General features: G+C 38.1%; 1 protein-coding gene across 1 annotated transcript in view; it reads left to right on the top strand.

The window, feature by feature from the left end:
• Nucleotides 1-20,498, top strand: part of LOC136255534 (uncharacterized) — a 98,642-nt gene that overhangs the window by 13,100 nt on the left and 65,044 nt on the right. The window contains exon 6 of the mRNA XM_066048326.1: nt 16,917-17,030. The gene's annotated coding sequence lies outside the window, so the exon portion shown is untranslated. The remainder of the gene's footprint in view (nt 1-16,916; nt 17,031-20,498) is intronic.

The following is a 20,498-nucleotide window of genomic DNA, read 5'->3' as shown; positions in this document are numbered from 1 at the left end:
AAATTTTACAAAACTGATTCAAATCGCACATCAGGAAAAATCAAACTAACACTACCAGTGGATAGTTACACCACCGGTGGATAGTTACACCACCGGTGGATAGTTACACCACCGGTAGATAGTTACACCACCAGTGAATAGTTACACTACCAGTCTATTAGTTTTGACTCCCAGCATTACTCAAACTACTAAAGGTGGTTTAACAACATCTTTTCTGGATGGTGTGGCAAGCTCTAATGGCAGTTTCTGGCCTTATGAAGGACGTGGATGGAATTGTATGGTTGGACAAACATTTTCTGTGCGGTTTTTGCTGCATATCAGCTGCTAAGAGGCCAGCACAGCCCTGTAATCTTGTGTCTGTACTTCAATCGTGGTATACCAACATTTTAAAGTCTAACCTCTTTCCCACCACTCCTCCCCCTCCTCCTCCCTGTTTGTGAGTACTTGTGATACTACTTCGCTCATCCAACTGCTCAGATTTTCTTTTTTGGTAAGAAATTCTACAAGCAGCTACAAGCGCTGGAAGCAGACTGATTGAAAAAAAGTGGGGAAGCAAGAAAGACCTGCAGATATACTAATAGACTTTTAATCCCTAATTCAGTTTATACCACCCATGAATGAATTAGGGATATTAAATGTCCACTAGTATATTTGCAGGTGTATAGAGGTGACCTCCCTTGTTTCCCTGCTTTTTTTCAATGATCCCTAATCGAACTTAAAATTCCTAATTTTTACTTAATATACTTGTTTGTTTATACTTTTTTAAACTGTTGAACCCGTCTATACCATATCAAAAGAAGGCAGAGTACCTTCAGACTGACTTAAAATCTTTCAAACAAGTTTTTTATGGATTTAATAAAAATTATCTGATATTTCTAATGACTAACTACAGTAACTAACTGATGCTTTCAGCCAAGCATATATAATTCAATGCAGAAAGCTACAGGCTTGATTTTTCCACTGCTTGATGCCAGAAATGTGTCTTTTCACCGTACAATGCATGCATCACGGACTTACCTTTGTCTTCCTTGTGTTCCAGTTCTTTTTGCTGATGTTTGCTGTAGCACGATACAGCTTTCCAATGGATATGGTGGTACATAGCTATTACACCTATCGCCCATAGTTTCCACAGAGACACTTCTTGTACTGTTCTTCATTCGTAAATAGGCAGAACGTACGTAGCTGAAGACAAACTGTAATGGCCACTACTTTTTTTCAGTAATTCATTGTTGGGGCACACGTTCAGTTGCAAAATTAATTTTATGGCATGCCTGGTGCCATTCTTTCTTTTGATGTGGTGTGACGGGTTCATTATCCATAACTATGTTATTAAAAAGTAAACTAATAAGTGGAAGAAAAAAATTTGAGGGATCAAAGAAGAAATATAGCAAAACAAGAGAATAAAAGTTGCCTCCTATACCTGTAGATATACTAGTGGACAGTTAAACAGTAATTCAGTCTATAAACCATGACTGGAGATTAAATGTCCACTAGTATATCTAAAGGCATAGGAGGCAACTTTTATTCTCTTGTTTTGCTAGAGTTTTATTCTTTAATTTCTAAAATTTCTAATTTTTCCTTCTACTTGTTACTATACACTAGTGTGTAAAAAAATTGTTAGTTTAAAAATGAAGTAGGGATCTATGCAATAAAAAGTAGTGAAACAAGAGATGAACGATGGTATTACAGCGTAGCTCAGTGGGAAGTCATTGAACATAATAATAATAACTAATGTGCCAAAGTAGGGACTTTCCCACTGAGCTATGCTGTAACACCATCATTCATCTCTTGTTTCACTACTTTTTGTTGCATAGATCCCTACTTCATTTTTAAAGTACAATTTTAAAAATACTAGTTTGTTTAGTTTTTTGTTGTGGCACAGCTAGCTACGATGTAATTTTCCATATCTGTAGGTATGGGGGGGACAGATACCATCACTATAAACATCTTGTCCATTTGCTCAGTGAGAAGTGGAGTTCCCCATAATCCATAGTTATGGGCTGGCTTTGCTGTAGTTTGGAGTTCTCCTTGCTGCGTTCTTTAATAATATTCATCAAGGGATCGCGTTCTAGATCCAAGAATCCCTGTGGTGTCGACCTTGCTGTTGCTGAGGGGCACCTGTCTCCTTTAGAACAATAATGTTTTTATATTGTGCTTGCTTCTTTTTCTTATAAAAATATGTTTACCAGAACAATGTAACTTGTAACTGTTCTATCGTACATGACTGTTGTATTAGAGTGACTGTTGTATTAGAGTTATATCTTGGGTCAGCCAAGAGGTGTGTAGCTAGCTAGACCAATAAGGTGAGGTGATCTTGTTTACTGTTAAGTATAGCTAGATTGTTAAGAGGTGGGGTCTCTGTAATCTATCACTATTAGTGCACCTACATCTTTATTTGAGGGGCATGGTCCGAACCTATCACGAATGAGATTCCAATCGTGAAGTTGCAGATATATAGTTAGTATACCTCTTATAGTAGCGCCGGAACTGAAGCGCTTCTGAAATCCATCTCTGAAATAATTCTGTGGCATCTAAATTATGCTGCTGAAAGGAAGTGTTAATGCAGAAAATTAACATCTTGATATGGTTTCGTTGGATGAAGAAGACAAGCAGCCTGATTGAAGATTGAAGAAAAGACAAGGTGTAGAGGGCGTACACTCATCGGAACCCAAAAGGCACATCCCACTGGTGAGTTTGTTATTGTGGCTTAAAATGGTGGCCTTGCGCTGCTTTGTTTGGCCTCTAGTCTTGTGACTGATCAGTCAGGCAGTGAGGCGGTGAGTCTAAAATTTTAGTTTTAGCAATTTTAAAAAAAATAATGTATCCAGCCACCTGTAAGTGTTTTATTATGTTTAATGCCGTATTACATATTATATGGACTAGTACTATTCTGTAAAGGTGAATTTCGTCGTGTAAAATGTCTCTAGGATGATTTTTATAGGCAGAATTTGGCAGCGTGCAAAATTTTCACCACGATCCCTACTTAAACAGTACTACTGTACCATTTGATATGTACCCATACAGTAGTGAAAGATACTAGGAGTGGGCAATACTAGAATTTTTGAGTAGTGCACGATATTAAATCACAGTAAAACAATAAGAAGTGTTATATCCCTAGGCCTACTGTGCATTTCCATTATGGTATTTAATAAATTCCAAGTCATGATGTTGATGTGCTTCGATAATGATACTGAGTATTTGAGTACTTGCTAGTCACTTGCAGTGACTGGTACTGTGCCAATGTCACACCAGCTGGTGTACTGGCACTTAAGTAGCTACCAGTGGCCTCTACTTATGAAAGCACTATTCTGTTATATCCATCTCTATTGTGCCATATTGGCTTGATTTGGGATCATAAGATTATGTTGATTATGCCTTCACCACCACCTCCAGCACTTCTGAGTTCGCCTGTTTAATACGTTTATTGACGCTCATGTTAATACGCTTATGTTCAGCCTCAGCAATTTCATGTTATTGTTCTTACATACGTATGATATCCACAATTAAAATTCACATGGCTTCTTCTTATAAGTACACTCGCAAAGCATCCTTGCAACTCACCACACTTGCAGGTGAGTCACCCATGGGAACTTGTGATTCGCCTGAAATGTATGCACACACACTCAGGCATGCGGCACTCATGCTTGTGCATATATTTCAGGCAAATTACTCACTATTACTATTACATGTAACACAGTGTGGACACATCAAAGGAGTCACACAAAACACTCACTAGTGTGGGACTAGTTTTCAATTATACATTGTGTTATGTAACACTTTCACACCTTAAGATCAAAGGAATCGCCTAGGATACATTTCGTATGCAGCCCAGCTAGCAGGGCTGCATGCGAAATGTAGCCAGGCTACAACTGGGCAGTGATTATATAGATGTTGAGGCCAAAATCAATTGTGGGATTGATTAATACTCACATGATTAGGATGCATGACTTGGATTTCGCCATGAAAACCACTCAAGACGGAGAGTATTTTGTTATCCTTGCCATCCTACGAATTGAAAAATGTTGGACTAAGGTGAGAACTAGTGCTATAGCTTACTCACTGATCATTTACACGCATTTTTGAATATGGGTACGCCCCCATCACGAAGCTACCACTCTGCACGGAGTAATCACTCTTCAAACATGCTCACTTATCTAGGCCTTTAGTGAACTCCATACTTTTTCCATAAACAATTCAATAACACTGATCAAAACATTGAACTCACATAACCGAATTCTCCGTAATACTTCTAAGATATGTCCGTTCATCATAACCGAATGTGACCAGAATGTACTAGCTGCTGACCCATAATCAAAAATTTAAGGTATGCATATATAATACATCCAGTGGCTGCACTTGTATTGTTTTGGGTGATTAATCGTCCTGTGCAGGCTATCAGCCTGATAAGTGTTACATATTAGCTGTAACGCAGGGCATTTGGACTTTACCTGATGGTATGCCCAGCTGCCCTCGGGCGGTCGGGCATGCATGTCAGGCAAGGCCCTCATGCCCGTGTTACAACTATTATATGTTTTCAAGGCTCATTGGAGCCTGCCAAAAATTCTGTTAGATTTCTTTAAAGTGCTCATCAATTCCTGTTAGTCAAGTTTCACTCACTACTTATATAATAGTACATTCACAAACTGATTGTGGGTTTTAGTTTTTACAACTACATTACATCAGTGGATCACACAACCAATTATTATAGAAAATAACACACAGTGGCTAGTGTGTGTCAGAATATCTGGAATTACGCACCTGCTTGTTCATTTGTTTTGCATACACTTTTTCTTTTGTTTTCCCCTGTAGTAAGTATAGGTTAGGAACCGAGGGTGTGGCTCCTAACCGACTTAAATAATGGTATTGTTTTATATGGATACATAGGTGGAGTCATTGTGGGATTGGATATGTCATTTTAAAATCATCATGCAATGTTAAAATTCAGCAAATGTGGAATACCGAACAAGTATTAATAGAAATCAAAGCTTGCACTGTATCTCTGCTTCCTTGAAACTGAGAGCAGTAGCTACTACAGTGAAATACATGGCTAAGCGTCAACAAGAAAAGTTACGAGTTGTTGAGTGCCCATGGCGTCACAACAGTGTGAAGAACAGGTGTATAAAATTACAGTTTGAAGACGATCGAGGCTTGAGTGCCGGGATAATGATGGCGAACAGTTGTCACACGGCACAGTTTCGATTATGAACCACACCCACATAGAGATAACACAAAATAACCATTCCACAAGGAAGCTTACCCATCTAGGCCTTCGCTAATAAGTTAATAGAAGGTGAAACAGGCATAGAACACTTGTGCGCTATAAATAGAATTTTCCTTAATATTTCTGGATTTGTCCGTTCATCGTAACAAACGTAGCTACAATGTTAGATTCTATGTCCCATAATTGAACTATTTTAGGTATGCTTATAAAAGGAAGCTAATGGTTACATTCATATTGGCTTGTGCAGGCTATTAGCCTGAATATACTTGGAAGAGCATAGCAAATCAATGATCGAATGTGATTTGCAATGCTTGAGGTCTCTAACAAAGTTAGTTAGAAACCTGCTAGCAGGTTCTAATCATTTTAGATACCTTCTAGCAGGTCTCTTAGTGGTTTTTAAAGACCTCATTATCTTCCAAAGATCAAAGCATACTATGCATACCATTGTCTAATCCCCTAACCCCCCAACTTTGATCACCTATAACCTTGGCTTTAAATGTGTTTTATATCTATAACTAATCTTAATAATTACTATATCAAGACTCACGGTAGTGAGTCGCGCGGCCAGTAAAGCAGAAACGCGTGCCACAGGCAATAAATGACGCGACCACTACCGTGAGGATTTTACAATAGCGAACGTTGTCAAATTTGGCTTGTCTATAACTCACCTGTCTTACGCTATCGCTCTGAAACTCTAGAGTTAAGCTCACCGTGTCACTAGTAACTACCACACAAGCAGTGAAGAAAATCCATGCCGACTGTTTTGTGATCGAGATTGCTGACATGAAAGGGGATGTTTCATTTTTTTTTGTTTTTTTTTTTTGCATGCGGTTAGACGCAACCACAGGTGCATGCATTGTGTTCCTTTGTGCATTCCGAACATTGATTGCCTTGCTATCGCTTCAGTACTATCTCGATCGCCTCAAGATTTACATCATTGATTTCACCAGACATCATTACCCTACAGTCGTAATTTCAGCACCAAACGAAGTTTCAGTCGTCCTCAGTCGACCTAGAGGCCAAATACAAGCCCCATATTGTTGTTTTCCGCAATACTTGCTTGGCATGTAGGGCAATGTGTCTTTAAACTGTTAAATTTTGTTGAGATTGAAACATATGTTTTCGAGAATGGCTAGTTTGAAATTTGAATTTAGTTGCCCCCACGTAATTTGCTCTCTAAGAATTTAACTCAGAATTTAAAGAATGACGTAGAGCACAACTGTGGTCACTGGTTATTGATGAACTGGCGCTGTGTGTAGTTAATCAGTGCATGTAGCCACAAAGAGAAGTGTGCTGCCATAGATTATAGTCTATAATCTATGGTGCTGCATACCATCGTTTGATTTTGAAATTAGTCGCCCCCACGTAATTTGCTCTCTAAGGGCGTGGCTTAAAGAATGACACAGAGCACAACTGCGGTTACCAGTTGTTGACTCAAGCTGTAAGTAATTAGCACATGTAGCTGAAGGAAGTATGCAAAACCACCTGAAAAATTTACAATTGTCACCATGCATTTTATAGCACCCCCACACAAAATTACACATGAAATTACAACATACAGAGGACACATGAATACCAAATAGTTTTCACAACAATAATGTATGAATTGTACAACAATGACTGTGATATAACTGCTATGAAACTCTTCTCCAGTTGCCCGCCATGGTAGCAAGTTTCACACGACAGCATGTATATTTATCCAAACACAGTGGGAGTAACGAGTAATAAGTGCAGTCACAAGTTGGTATGACTCCATTTGTAGAATCCAGATGAGTGGGTGTGGCTCCAGTATGTCTAATCAGTTAATAAACATTCCTGTTATAAATAAGTGCTAGAGTTGCAATATAATAGTATAGTTTACAACAATACATAGTCTCCATTGTATCACTATCAAACGACACTAAGTGGAGGATATTGTTGCATCTCTAGTATGTACACTCCATCAGTACAACCTGTCTTAATGGGCCACCAGTATAGAAATACAACCTCTCTTGAAAAGCCAATTCCAAATTGAGAATTTATACACTGCTACCTGCTTATTGAGTGACGGTGGCAATAAACAAGTTCCACCGTAATTTATGCAGTGATCTGATCTTGTATATTCTGTCAGTGGATGAGATCCACTTGGCCAGGACAAAATGTGACCCAAATGTCCTGGATGATCCATACTCAACCCACTTATGACCCAGTGGCACAATGGAACTGAGTATTTATAGAGAATACAGTTATATTTATTTCTAAGATGTGTGGACACATTACAACACATTACATGTACATACAAAACATGCTACGTAATGTTTTAGCATTTCAAGTCACCACATTATGTACGGACCAGTCAACAATGCTTCATAGTGCCCATCAGTAAACCTGAAGAAAAGTTACAAAAAATAAAAATGCACATAAATACAGTGAAACCTCATTTATAGGGCCAGCTCTGGGACCAAAAAAAATTTGGCCTGAATAACAAGGTGGCCTTATTAATGAGTTCATAAACTACTATTTATCTATATTTTGAACCTTCTATAAGTGGCCAATATAATGAGGTGGTCTTATTGAAGAGGTGGACACTAAGTGAGGTTTCACTATACATATGGTTAACAATGGGGAACAATATTAATAGTTAACAATAATACGCTGAAACCTTACTCGGGTCACTTCTTGTGGCAGACTGCTCTGTACACAAAATGACACATTCAGGGATAGTATTTAGATGGGTGATAAAGTAACGCATTATGACTTAAATACTCATGATGTGTCACTGCTAGGCAGTATCTGATATGGCTACCATATACACGGCACTGCCAAAGCACAACATCGCACTCGCTTACACGCACAATTTTTCTCAAAATTTAAAAAAATTGATAATTAAGGGTATGGCAACTGTTTCGCTTGCAAGACTGTATGGCAGCTGTTCCCCTTCTGTACAAGTGGCCACCAAGACAGGTCCACTGTGGATGAAAGCCATGCATTAGATATTTGGTATTTCATGTGTTCAAGGCATTCCAGGGCTTTTGGTAGTCTCACATCTCACCAGTTTAACTCAGGCAGTGTTGTGGTCACCACTAAACCACTGGAATGCTGTGTTATGTTCATCTTATGCTTGGCTACTATATAGTAGAACTGAAGGGATACTCTGAAAAATATAATATAATATCCTATGGATAATGACTTCATCACTTTCACTTATAAGGACCAAAAGTGAAAATTTTTACACGTTGAGCTAACAGCCAACTGCCTATGTCTGTAGCAGTGCCTTTGGTGCTCTAACAGATTGGCTGCCCCCTTGCTGCCGGTACTCACTGTCTCATACACTGTTCACACTAAATCCATCTCTATAGCCAGTTAGAACAGCATACTTCTTACCATTTTAAGGCCGCAAAATCCAGCCACCTCCTTAATAAGCTAGGTCAGAAAATTTTGTCTGTACCTGAATAATGACCAGTTTTCACTGTACTATTAGTGATTAGTGATCATGGAGGATTATTTATTAAGATACTAAGATATACAAATGCTACAACCTCTAAATATAGCAGTAAAATTTTTACCCTGGTCCAATAGAGCGATAACTTTTACGTCACAAAATTACGTTAAAATGTGTAACCGCAACTTCCACGGGGCAACAAGTGGGGCAAATTCAGTGGCGGAGCACCTTCAAGAGGCTGCAACTTGGCTTCTGGTACTCCATTCGGCATGAAACTTACTCAGGACATAGATGAGAAACATGATGAAAAACATCACTTGGGCATCAGGTTGATTTAAAAGGTAGCTAGTAGCTTTGATAATAATATAAATCAACAATAAATGCTCACAGTGGGCACAGAGACAAACTCTGCCCAATCTTGTTGTCAGATTGGTTTTACCCAGGTTAAAAGGATAAAACGGCTTCCCACGCAATTATCAGCTATAACTCGCCCAGCACGGATCAAACTAACCTGCACTACTTAAATATCTGTTATACTACTCTCTTCTTTGTTCCTGACAACGTGGTTTCATTTAGAAAGACGGTGTAGACTCAACAAACCTCAGGCAAAGTAAACTCGTGCCCCAATGGTATGCGTACATTTTCTATCCCGGGGAAGTGATTATGTAACGACTGTGACGTCAGGTGTTACTACTCTATCTCTAATAATCGTGAGAGGCTCTACTGTACAAACTGAGATACGAACACATGTTTTATCATGCCGGTATGCGCTAATCGCCTTTTTACAATTAAGTTTTACAACACAAATACATGTATAGTTAGACTCACCAATTGTGTCTCGGTGGCACTAAATCCCTTCTACACGAAAAGGCAAGCAATGAGACAACAGCCTCTCAAAGATCACAGCCTATTCTGGTGCGCTTATTTAGTAGTAATATACATTTTAACAGCGTTTATTTACAACAGGACATAATTACACGCCCCTCTATTGTCTCTGTACATACTTGCCATTTCTCTACTATTCTTATTTCATTTCACAAGAGTTCCTATTGCAAAGGCGTGGTTTCTCCGCTTGAATTAGTCAATGCGTGAAGTAGATCGAGATTCTCTAATAGAGCAGTCAATAACTCTAACAGAACAGTCACGTTTCTACAAGTGCTGTATTTTTATATTGTAAAGTCTGTAAGTAGCTAGTGATTTAAACTATACAATCCAGTGTTAGGCAGAAGTTGTAAATATGCTGTAATATTGATTGCTGTGTTACAGCTGTTTTGTGACTGCTCTATTAGAGTATCTTGATGCAGTACAAGATGAAAGGCAAAGTGTTACTAAGGGTTTACTAGTGTTAGTTGACTGCAGTTGCATGCCACTAAAATTTCAGTTGTATTTTAATATTCTATCACTGTAATCTGGAGTTTCTGTCAAAATCATGGAAACTCACCTATTGTTTTCAACAGTATATGCTTACTCTAACAAAAAGTATTGAAATCCCATCCAAAAACAGCTTGCAGCTGTAAAAAAGTGTGCGTCCAAGTAAAGCAGAGTTAACTGCGACAAAAAGTAATGATATCATAATGCGGCCATGTGTGAGGTGTGCAAGTTGTAAAATTAATATTAGCTAATCAGATAATACAATATTATTGTTAAAGTGTTAATGAGAACTATGTGATGCTGCTAGTTTTTAAGTGTGTGAGCATCTTCATAAATGCCACATAAATTTGATTCTCAATAAAGCAATGTGTATAGATTCTCTGATAGCAATAAATAGTTTGAGTTTGGCCGCCTTTCCTTTGTTCATAGCATTGCTGTATACAGGAAAGGCGGCCAAACTCAAACTATTTATTGCTATCAGAGAATCTATACACATTGCTTTATTGAGAATCAAATTTATGTGGCATTTATGAAGATGCTCACACACTTAAAAACTAGCAGCATCACATAGTTCTCATTAACACTTTAACAATAACATTGTATTATCTGATTAGCTAATATTAATTTTACAACTTGCACACCTCACACATGGCCGCATTATGATATCATTACTTTTTGTCGCAGTTAACTCTGCTTTACTTGGACGCGCACTTTTTAACGGCTACAAGCTGTTTTTGGATGGATAACTACTTACTCCTGGCCACTGGCACTGGATCCCATTGGACCTTCAGCATACACTAGATCTTAGTGATTATATTGTACATATCTTGTTTAATGTATGGTGTAAAGCAAATAATAAATAAATAAATAATGTTTCTTTGTCTTTCCACACCTACATAAGTAATGATAAAAGCATTCTGTGTGTGAGTAATAAAGGCTGTACATTAATGAAGGGTGGAACTAGGATTTCACAAGGGAGGTGCTAACAGGGGTATTTATAATGGGTGGGTAAGAGACAACTGGTTGATACAACTAGCTGTACAGTGTGTGAAGCACTCTCAGAATTTGAAGCATGCTCTATCTGGGAGGGGGGAGGTTGGGGCCACGCCCCCAACTTCTGGATGGACTTTGTCAATAATTTTGACTGGTAAACAGCATGTCACTTTCTATAAGTTGATATGTTATAAGCATTGTGATCAACGAACGTAATAATAACAGGTGGTTGTTGCATTGATGTATGTACTTGGTTGTATATGACCTATAGTCAATGCCAAATTTAAAATACCAAAGTATAACATGTTCCAGTATTGGTATCAACAAGAGTTCATAATATATATGAAGAGTATCCTACTCTCGTATCTCCTGTAAAGGGTGTATCATGAAGTTATGATGTAGTACTTCTGAGTTTGCCTGTTTTCTTTGTGATGTCATTAGTTGAACATTTTATTGATTGAAGCAACTGCTTAACAACATCGCTATCAACAAAATTAACTCCAGCTCTAAGCGTTTCTCCCCAAACTACAATTGTGGGTTCAGACCACTTCATAGGCATTTCTTGCTAGGCCATTTGCACATACGGCTATCCTGAGCATCGCAAGTATGAAATGGTGCTAATGGTTTTTGCACTTTTACAGTTGCTCGTATGTCAAACTGCAAATCTTGTAATTACATCATAACTTCATGATACTCCCTTTTACAATGGTGTGTATATGCGATTGTTACTCTTCATACGTATTTGGTACAGATGACAGACAGATAATTTTATAGTTGTAACTTGGTCACAGGACAACTATTAGTAATTAAAACTAAAACCCACAATTACTCTGTACATGTACATCTATATAAGTAGTGAGTGAAGCTTGATTAACAGTCCAAATAAACTATTTGTACAAGGAAACAAAATTTTGAAGGCTCCTATGAGAAATTTATTCACAATACAGTGAAATCTCTATTATCTGGGCACCTCCATTGTCTGGTCAGTCCAAATTGGTCATGTGTCTTGTAGTGTATTGACCATAATGAAGTTTGGTTTAGATGAAAGCACAAGGAGGGAGCCTGAAGGTTGTTGTTTACCTGTTTGGTGGCTTGTTTATTCTACTAATAATAACTACCACTTGGTTGCTAGGTGAGAAAGCATTTATACAGTCCAGGGGAGTAACCATGAATGTTCTGTAGTGACTTCCCCCTCTACCCACTAAATTGCATAGCACTAACTTATAGCATTGTATGTATTTAAGTCAGTCACTTTAACATAATAATATTTTGTTCTTGGTTACGGACATTTCTGAGATATCGACAGTAGTATGTACCAAACTGCCTGGATAAGAGAGGTTCTACTGTAAAGTGTTTAATTGATACACACACCACATGTTTGGAGGAATAAGTGATACCTCCAATCATGAGACTACCATATATGGCTTGTTCAACGAACGTGATAAAAAGATTCACAGATTAATGAAACACCTGTGAGTGACTATATTTGGAATAATGAATGTTGTGTAATGTATAATAGTCACTAGGTATCATCACCATACTATATATTCTTCTCTTCTGAATCACTTCTAGTCACTTTGTAAGGTCAGTATGGACAAGAAGCTACTGAGACTGTGTGTGATGGTGTTCCTGTCTTACCTACCAGAGGCTGGTCAGTAGGTGAGATTGAGGTACTCTAATAGAGCAGTCACACTATTACAATAGAACAGTCAGCTAACTAGTCCTTTACTGTATTGCAATAGTAACTGTGCTAGCATCTTGTTGACTTAAAAACTTTCCTGTGTAATATTTACTGCTTGCATAAAATAGAATAATGAGGTTGAGCCTATTTCTCTGAGGCCTATCAAGGGGAATGTTAAGATGACACTAAACTGATTAAGAATGACAGTACTATGTTAACTGGGCATCGTGTTTTTGGTGATGTAGTAACAAGTTTGGAAACCTATAGATCATAGTGAAGTATCTCAGAGGACTAACAGAACAAGCTCTATCAGACTGCCAGGCTATTAGTAGTTGTTGATGTAACTAACATTATTTATACTTTAAGGATATCAACTTGTCATAACTCCAACAACACTAGTTGCAACTGTGTGGTTACTGGTATATGTGACTGGATCTGCAAAAACAGGACATAATCGCACAAGCCTAAATTTACAGTATAAAGCATTGAATACATTGGGTGAATACTTGCGTATTATTGAAAAATTCCATAAATTTTGTGAATGTCTCTTTCTTAGTGAAGGAAGGTACTAACAATAAAACCCTGGATATCATCGTATTCACCTGCTCAAGAAGAGTTGGAACATCTTTGTTTCGTCGCAGTAGACCCAAGGACACGGACGTTATGAGTGTTTGTTTACATCACGTCGAAGCGATCGTACGCGATCGATTTTTCTTCACGAATTTTGCCTTTGTATGTAGTAAATAAAGGTGAGTAAAGGAAAAACTTACCCAGTAATTGATTTCTCTGTTCATGGCGAACACGATAGTGAAAATTGTAGCTTCGTACTTCAATCCGTTGGTAAGTTACAACCATTTTTGTAAGCGCCTGTAATTTAATTTCCATATACTTGCTGTACAAATCGATTTTTCTGTTGTTGCTACTTTGTAAGGCTGTAACTCCCAAAGTTATTGGCATATGAAGCTGAAACTTTGCCAGTGGGTACATTTGGCTAAATAGATTATAAATATTTAATAAACAGGAATTCGAAAAATATGCGATTATGTCCTGTTTTCGCAGATCTGGTCACATATGGATTATGGCCAGACTAGTCACACAGTCTCACTTCTCATTTAATAATTATGCACCACAGACCATCAAAAATTGGTATTGGTTAAGTACACCTCATCCTGTTCTGATCAATATGATAGCCAGCTACAGCAAAGTAATGAAGTATACAGGAGCATACCGAGGGGGGTTTCCAGGGGTGTCAAACCCCTTTAGATTTTACACAGTCCTTGAAACTTTAAGAAATTGAAACTTCAGGTTTCCAGAATCTGGGATCTGTCATAGAACAGGACACATTTTAATACTTTTATCTTAGTTAAACAATAGTTTCTAACATGATAGCAACACTTATAGCATTGTTCTGAATTATGATTTTGGTGAAAAGGTCGAGATACTTTAATCTAAACCAAAACAGCCAAGCTGTGAAAAAGATAAAAAGGCCAGGATGAAAAAGATGTGAAATCCAAGATGGTGGCCAAGAAATGACTGTGATGGTAGGTTAATGGCAAAAATTTTAAATTGTTGTAATTAAATTTTTTGCCATTAACCTACCATCACAGCCATTTCTTGGTCGCCATCTTGGATTTCACATCTTTTTCACCCTGGTCTTTTTGGGGGCCACACTCTTTTTTACAGCTTGGCTGTTTTGGTTTAGATATCACTTCTTTTTGTATTGTAAGCCACAAAGCCAGCCATAAACTGGCTTTGGTGCCTCCTTTTAACTTGTTTTTTTTTCTTTACTGCAGGAATTGTGGAACAAAAGAAGTAATTGTGTGTTTAGCTTGTTGTCTGATTAAATATTGTATATTTAACACTGAATGATTATCACATACTGTAGGTAATAAGGTGACTTCTTATACATGTAGCTGAAACTCTCATTGTTTCTTGCTGAACTCTCTACATGGTGATTTGTTTCCAGCACATATTTCTACAGGGTGATTTGTTTGTAGCTGATCTCTATAGGGTAACTTGTATCTAGTTGATATCTCTACAGGGTGACTTGTTTCTAACTGATCTCTCTACAGGGTGACTTGTTTCTAGCTGATCTCTCTACAGGGTGACTTGTTTCTAGCTGATCTCTCTACAGGGTGACTTGTTTCTAGCTGATCTCTCTACAGGGTGACTTGTTTCTAGCTGAACTCTCTACTGGGCGACTTATTCCTAACTGATATCTCTGCATGGTGATTTATTTCCAGCACATATATACTGGGTGAAGCTGATCTCTATAGGGTAACTTGTATTTAGCTGATATATCTCTACAGGGTGACTTTTTTCTAGCTGATCTCTCTACAGGGTGATTTGATTGTAGCTTATCTCAATACGGGTTACTTGTTTCTAGCTGATCTCTCTTGTAAGTTGGTCATAGGACAACTATTAGTAATAGAAACTCAAACCCACAATTACTCTGTACATGTACATCTATATAAGTAGTGAGTGAAGAATGATCAACGAAGATTAAATATTCATTAGACAATCTTGGAATTCATACTTTTTGAAGGTTCCAATGAGCCGTTTATTCACAACAAAGTATTTAATCAATACACACACCACATGATTGGAGGAATTGGTGATACCTCCAATCATGAGACTACCTATTTGGCTAGAGAAATCATTCAGAAATCCCTTGAAAATCCTTGAAAGCAGAAATTAGGCTGTAATACTGGAAAGAATCTGTAACGTAGTCTTTATGCGAATGAAAATTTCTGGTTCAAAAATAACCAGCTATATGGTATTATGCCACAGAGCTACCACAACTTTAGAGTAGATTGTCTGTTCTTGATGCAATGTGCAGTAGTAAACTAGTTTACATGAAGGATCATAAATTCTGAAGTAACAACATGAACTATTCAGTCTGTTTTCTGCTGTGCATGACAAAGTAGCTTCATTATAACTAGGTAGATTTGTTTACTGAGATATACAATTCTGCATACATCTTTCTTGAATCTTGAGTTGCCTTGTACAGTGTTGATTCATGTGGCAGTCCACCATTTCATCTGACTGCATAAGCAACTTAAGAGAAGCCAAATGAAGCATTTCTTTCTTAACTTCTATACTTTTAGCATACAGCAAGCTTGAGGGTGAGAACAGGATAGCTTGCTTGCTTGCCTGCCTTCCTGCCTGCCTGCCTTCCTTCCTGCCTGCCTGCCTGCCTGCCTGCCTGCCTGCCTGCCTGCCTGCCTGCCTGCCTGCCTGCCTGCCTGCCTGCCTGCCTGCCTGCCTGCCTGCCTGCCTGCCTGCCTGCCTGCCTGCCTGCCTGCCTGCCTGCCTGCCTGCCTGCCTGCCTGCCTGCCTGCCTGCCTGCCTGCCTGCCTGCCTGCCTGCCTGCCTGCCTGCCTGCCTGCCTGCCTGCCTGCCTGCCTGCCTGCCTGCGTGCCTACTGCCTTCAGACTAGTGAAATACAATAATAGCTAAGGGGGCTTTGTTACATGTTGCTTCAGCCTGACAGATACATTTTGCATCATGTACTAACCTTTGTCCTTTTTAGTGTCCCATTTCTTCTTGTTGACAGTACAAAGTGTTGGTAGGTGGTAGCTAGTGCATGATGGCTACCCTACGTTGGTGACAGAAGTTCCAAAACACAGAAGACGGATTGACGGACTGGATTGCTTGCAGAAGCGCTTCTCATAATGTTCTTTGTATGCAATGTTGTTTAACAGGCTGAACATTATGAACATAAGCTACTTCAATGTATAAACCGCAACATAATGGCTACTTCACTTTTCTGTGAGTCATAGTTGTGGAGTGTGTTCAGATGAAAACATTAAGTGTGGTGCCATTCTCTCTCTGATGTGATATTAATTATGTCAGCAAAAACTAAACAAGTAGAGAATTTAAGTTTGATTAGGGATCGTGACCATTAAAGTATAGAGAAACAAGGGAGATCACCTACACCTGTATACACACTTGTTGACATTTATTCCCAAATTCTTTCCAATTGTTGATGATAAAGTGTTTAATCAATACACACACCACATGTTTGGAGGAATAGGTGATACCTCCAATCATGAGACTACCATATATGGCTAGAAATTTATTGTACAATGTTATATACAAGGTAACCAAAGAATCATGGAGTAATGAAACACCTGTGACTGAATATATTTAGAACAGTGAATATTGTGTAATATATAATAGTCACTAAATATCATCACCATACTATATATTCTACTCTTCACTTCTAGTCACTTTGTAAGGTCAGTGTGGACAAGAAGCTACTGAGACTGTGTATGATGGTGTTCCTGTCTTACCTACCAGAAGCTGGCCAGTACTCATGTTTCTTTCTCTACCTTAGGAAGGTGAGCAGTGGGGAATACCCTGAGTTTAATAATTGCTGTTTGTAATAAAACTGTTAACTTCTAACCAATTTGACTTTAAATAATTATTGTGTGTTTTAACCCCCTCACCGCCAAAATGTAGAGGCTCCAATCTACTGCTTCTAAACTGCTTACACACCATACCATATAATCCTATAAACTATATATCCTTTTACTCGCTATAGAAAAGGGAATTCGATTATTAAGTTGCTGTTTACACCAGATCAACCACAAAGCCATTATATAGCTTTAAAGTACAAAAGTCGATCTAAGTGAAACCAAACGTGAAATTTCAGAACTGTACAGACTAACAACATAGTTTATAATAACACAATAAACATTGCTAAGGGGTCATCCATTATTTTCAGCCTTTACGCAAGAGTACAAAGAGTACGCTAGGGGGGAGGGGGTTAAATCACACGTATGCTTATAAAATGATAAATAATCATTGTGTATATACTGTACATAGTATCAACATTTATACAGTATGCTTTGTGAAGGAGGGAGGGGGTTAGAAAAAAGAGTACTCTTTGTACGCTTGCATAAAGACTGAAAATTATGGATGGTCCCTAAACCTGTTTACAGTTGAAGTAATATTTATCTTTAAGTCTGGTTTTCTGGTATTTGAGCTAGTGCGCATGCGCATATGGGCATGAGGTAACTGTTTCGAGGCATACAGAAGTAGCAGCACACCACTCCAACCTAGATAATCTCTCTCCTTTTTATCAGTAGTGCCATTATCACTTTGAACTACAATGCTTGTTATCGACATTCCAAAAGTATGTGATTGCATCATCTAACTGTGCAATAGTGCACGAGAGACTGGTTATCCCTGTTCCTGTTCACTTAAGGACGTGCCCACTACAGGATAAGCGCAGGGGCTACTAAAACACACAACTTAAGTTACAGAGCATTTAGAATGTGATGCTATAGGTGTTTATAAATCCAAACCGCCATGGCAGTGAGAGGATTAATCAAATTAAATTTGGGACCATTTATAACTTGCCCTACACTATTAACATCAGAGGTTAATAGTGAGGGTCAAGTTAGGAGTGAGGAGGATGAGAGGCTGTTTTAAAATCTTAAAGAGGAAGACATAGGAATGAATTAGGCTAAGATATGGGCCATTCAGGTATCAAAACTGGCTAAAATGGAAGGATGTACATTTACACCACAGGTCTTTCTTCAACACCACAGTGCTGCACATACAGCCAATCCCAGGTTGTCCAGAGCTCCATTAGGGCCCCAGACCACTCATATGGATCGCCATTGTGCTTGGAAAGCAGCCAGCAAAAGCAGACCACTCAAGTCTAGCTTGATAATGAAATTTGATAGTTTATTCATGTAGCTTTGTGTTATTGGAGAAAAATCAAAACTGCTGGCATGGGTGATGATACCGGTTTTCCAGATCCAGTCACAAATAACCATTCTACAAAGGAGCTTACCCATCTCAATTTTGGCAGTAAAGTCCATCTATTATTTGGTTGAAGACAAAACAGGCTTAGAAGATTCTAGACCGAGTTTTTCACATTATTTGGCTTCTTCATTCATTGAAGCGAATGTAGCATCACTGTATACTCCCATAAATAAATTTATTTAGCCATGCTAATGGAGTGGTTAAACTTCTGTGACTGGTCACCATTGTGGGCTATTAGCCTGCATGTGAGAGAATAGCAAATCAATGATCAAAAGTGATGCCTGAGATTTTTCTAATAGCAGCAATTTTAGACTTGCTAGCAGGTCTCTTAGTGGATTTTAAATACCTTATTATTTTTCAAAGATCAAAACTTATTTTGCATGCTATTGTCTAAAATAATTGTATTACAACAGATACATGAATGTTTAACTGGTACAAGTAAAATCAGTTAATAGTTTTAATTATTTTTGTGGACACTTCGGCTCAGGGAAACACTTAATAAAATTATTTTTATGGTTACATGTTATATATGGGGTATCATTGTTTGGATCATTCACCTACCCGAACTACTTTAGAAACTTTCATAATTTATTATTTGATATTATCAATTTGACTGTTTTATAGATAGTTCCTAACAATTGATCAACATAATTTATTATCTAATCAAAAACAGCCAAGCTGTAAAAAAAGGTGCGGCCCCCATAAAGGCCATGGTGAAGAAAGATGTGAAATCCAAGGTGGCGGCCAAGAAATGGCTGTGATGGTAGGTTAATGGTTAAATTTTAATAACAATAATTCAGGTGAATTTTGTGCCGCTTGGTCTTGGCAAAAAATTCATCTAATTTGCCGTTATTAAATTTTTTACCATTAACCTACCATCACAGCCATTTCTTGGCCGCCACCTTGGATTTCACATCTTTTTTCACCATAGCCTTTTTGAGGGCCGCACACTTTTTTTACAGCTGGCTGTTTTGGATTAGATTTCACTTCTTTTTGTATTTGTATACCCCAAAGCCGGCCTATCCGGCCATAGGCCGGCTTTGGGACTTTTTTAACTTGTCTTTTTTTCTTTTCCACAGGAAGAAGAAATGATGAAGCAGATGTACTTTAAATATTTCTGATTTTATCAGTAAATGTACAAATTATATATATAATACATATATTTATTACAGAACTCTCCATGGTGGTTTCTTTGTAACTGAACACTCTACAAAGTGACTTCTTCTTGCTGCTCTCTCTATAGGGTGAATTGTTTGTAGCTGAACAATATACAAGTAACTTCTTCTAGCTGATCTCTCTACAGGGTGGTTTGTTTGTAGCTGAATTCTGTGTAGGTGATTTGTTTGCAGCTGAGCTCTTTACAGAATAGTTTCTTTGTAGCTGAACTCTCTACAAGGTAACTTCTTCTAACTGATCTTTCTACAGGGCAATTTGTTTGTGGCTGAATTTTCTACAGGGTGATTTCTTTGCAGCTGAACTCTCTACATGGTGGTTTCTTTGTAACTGAACTCTCTACAAGGTAATTTCTTCTAGCTGATCTCTCTACAGGGAGATTTGTTTGTAGCTGAACTCTCTACAGGTGATTTGTTTGCAGCTGAACTCTCTACATGATGGTTTCTTTGTAGCTGAACTCTCCACAAGGTAACTTCTTCTAGCTGATCTTTCTACAGGGTGATTTGTTTGTAGCTGAACTCTCTACAAGGAAACTTCTTCTAGCTGATCTCTCTACAGGGAGATTTGTTTGTAGCTGAACTCTATACAGGGTGATTTGTTTGCAGCTGAACTCTCTACATGATGGTTCTTTGTAGCTGAACTCTCTACAAGGTGACTTCTTCTAGCTGACCTTTCTACAGGGAGATTTGTTTGTAGCTGAACTCTCTACAGGTGATTTGTTTGCAGCTGAACTCTTTACATGATGGTTTCTTTGTAGCTGAACTCTCTACAAGGTAACTTCTTCTAGCTGATCTCTCTACAGATAGATTTGTTTGTAGTTGAACTCTCTACAGGTGATTTGTTTGCAGCTGAACTCTCTG

The sequence above is a fragment of the Dysidea avara genome, chromosome 5, assembly GCF_963678975.1.
Source record: "Dysidea avara chromosome 5, odDysAvar1.4, whole genome shotgun sequence".
Taxonomy (NCBI): Eukaryota; Metazoa; Porifera; class Demospongiae; order Dictyoceratida; family Dysideidae; genus Dysidea; species Dysidea avara.
This window is presented reverse-complemented; position numbering and strand designations above follow the sequence as displayed.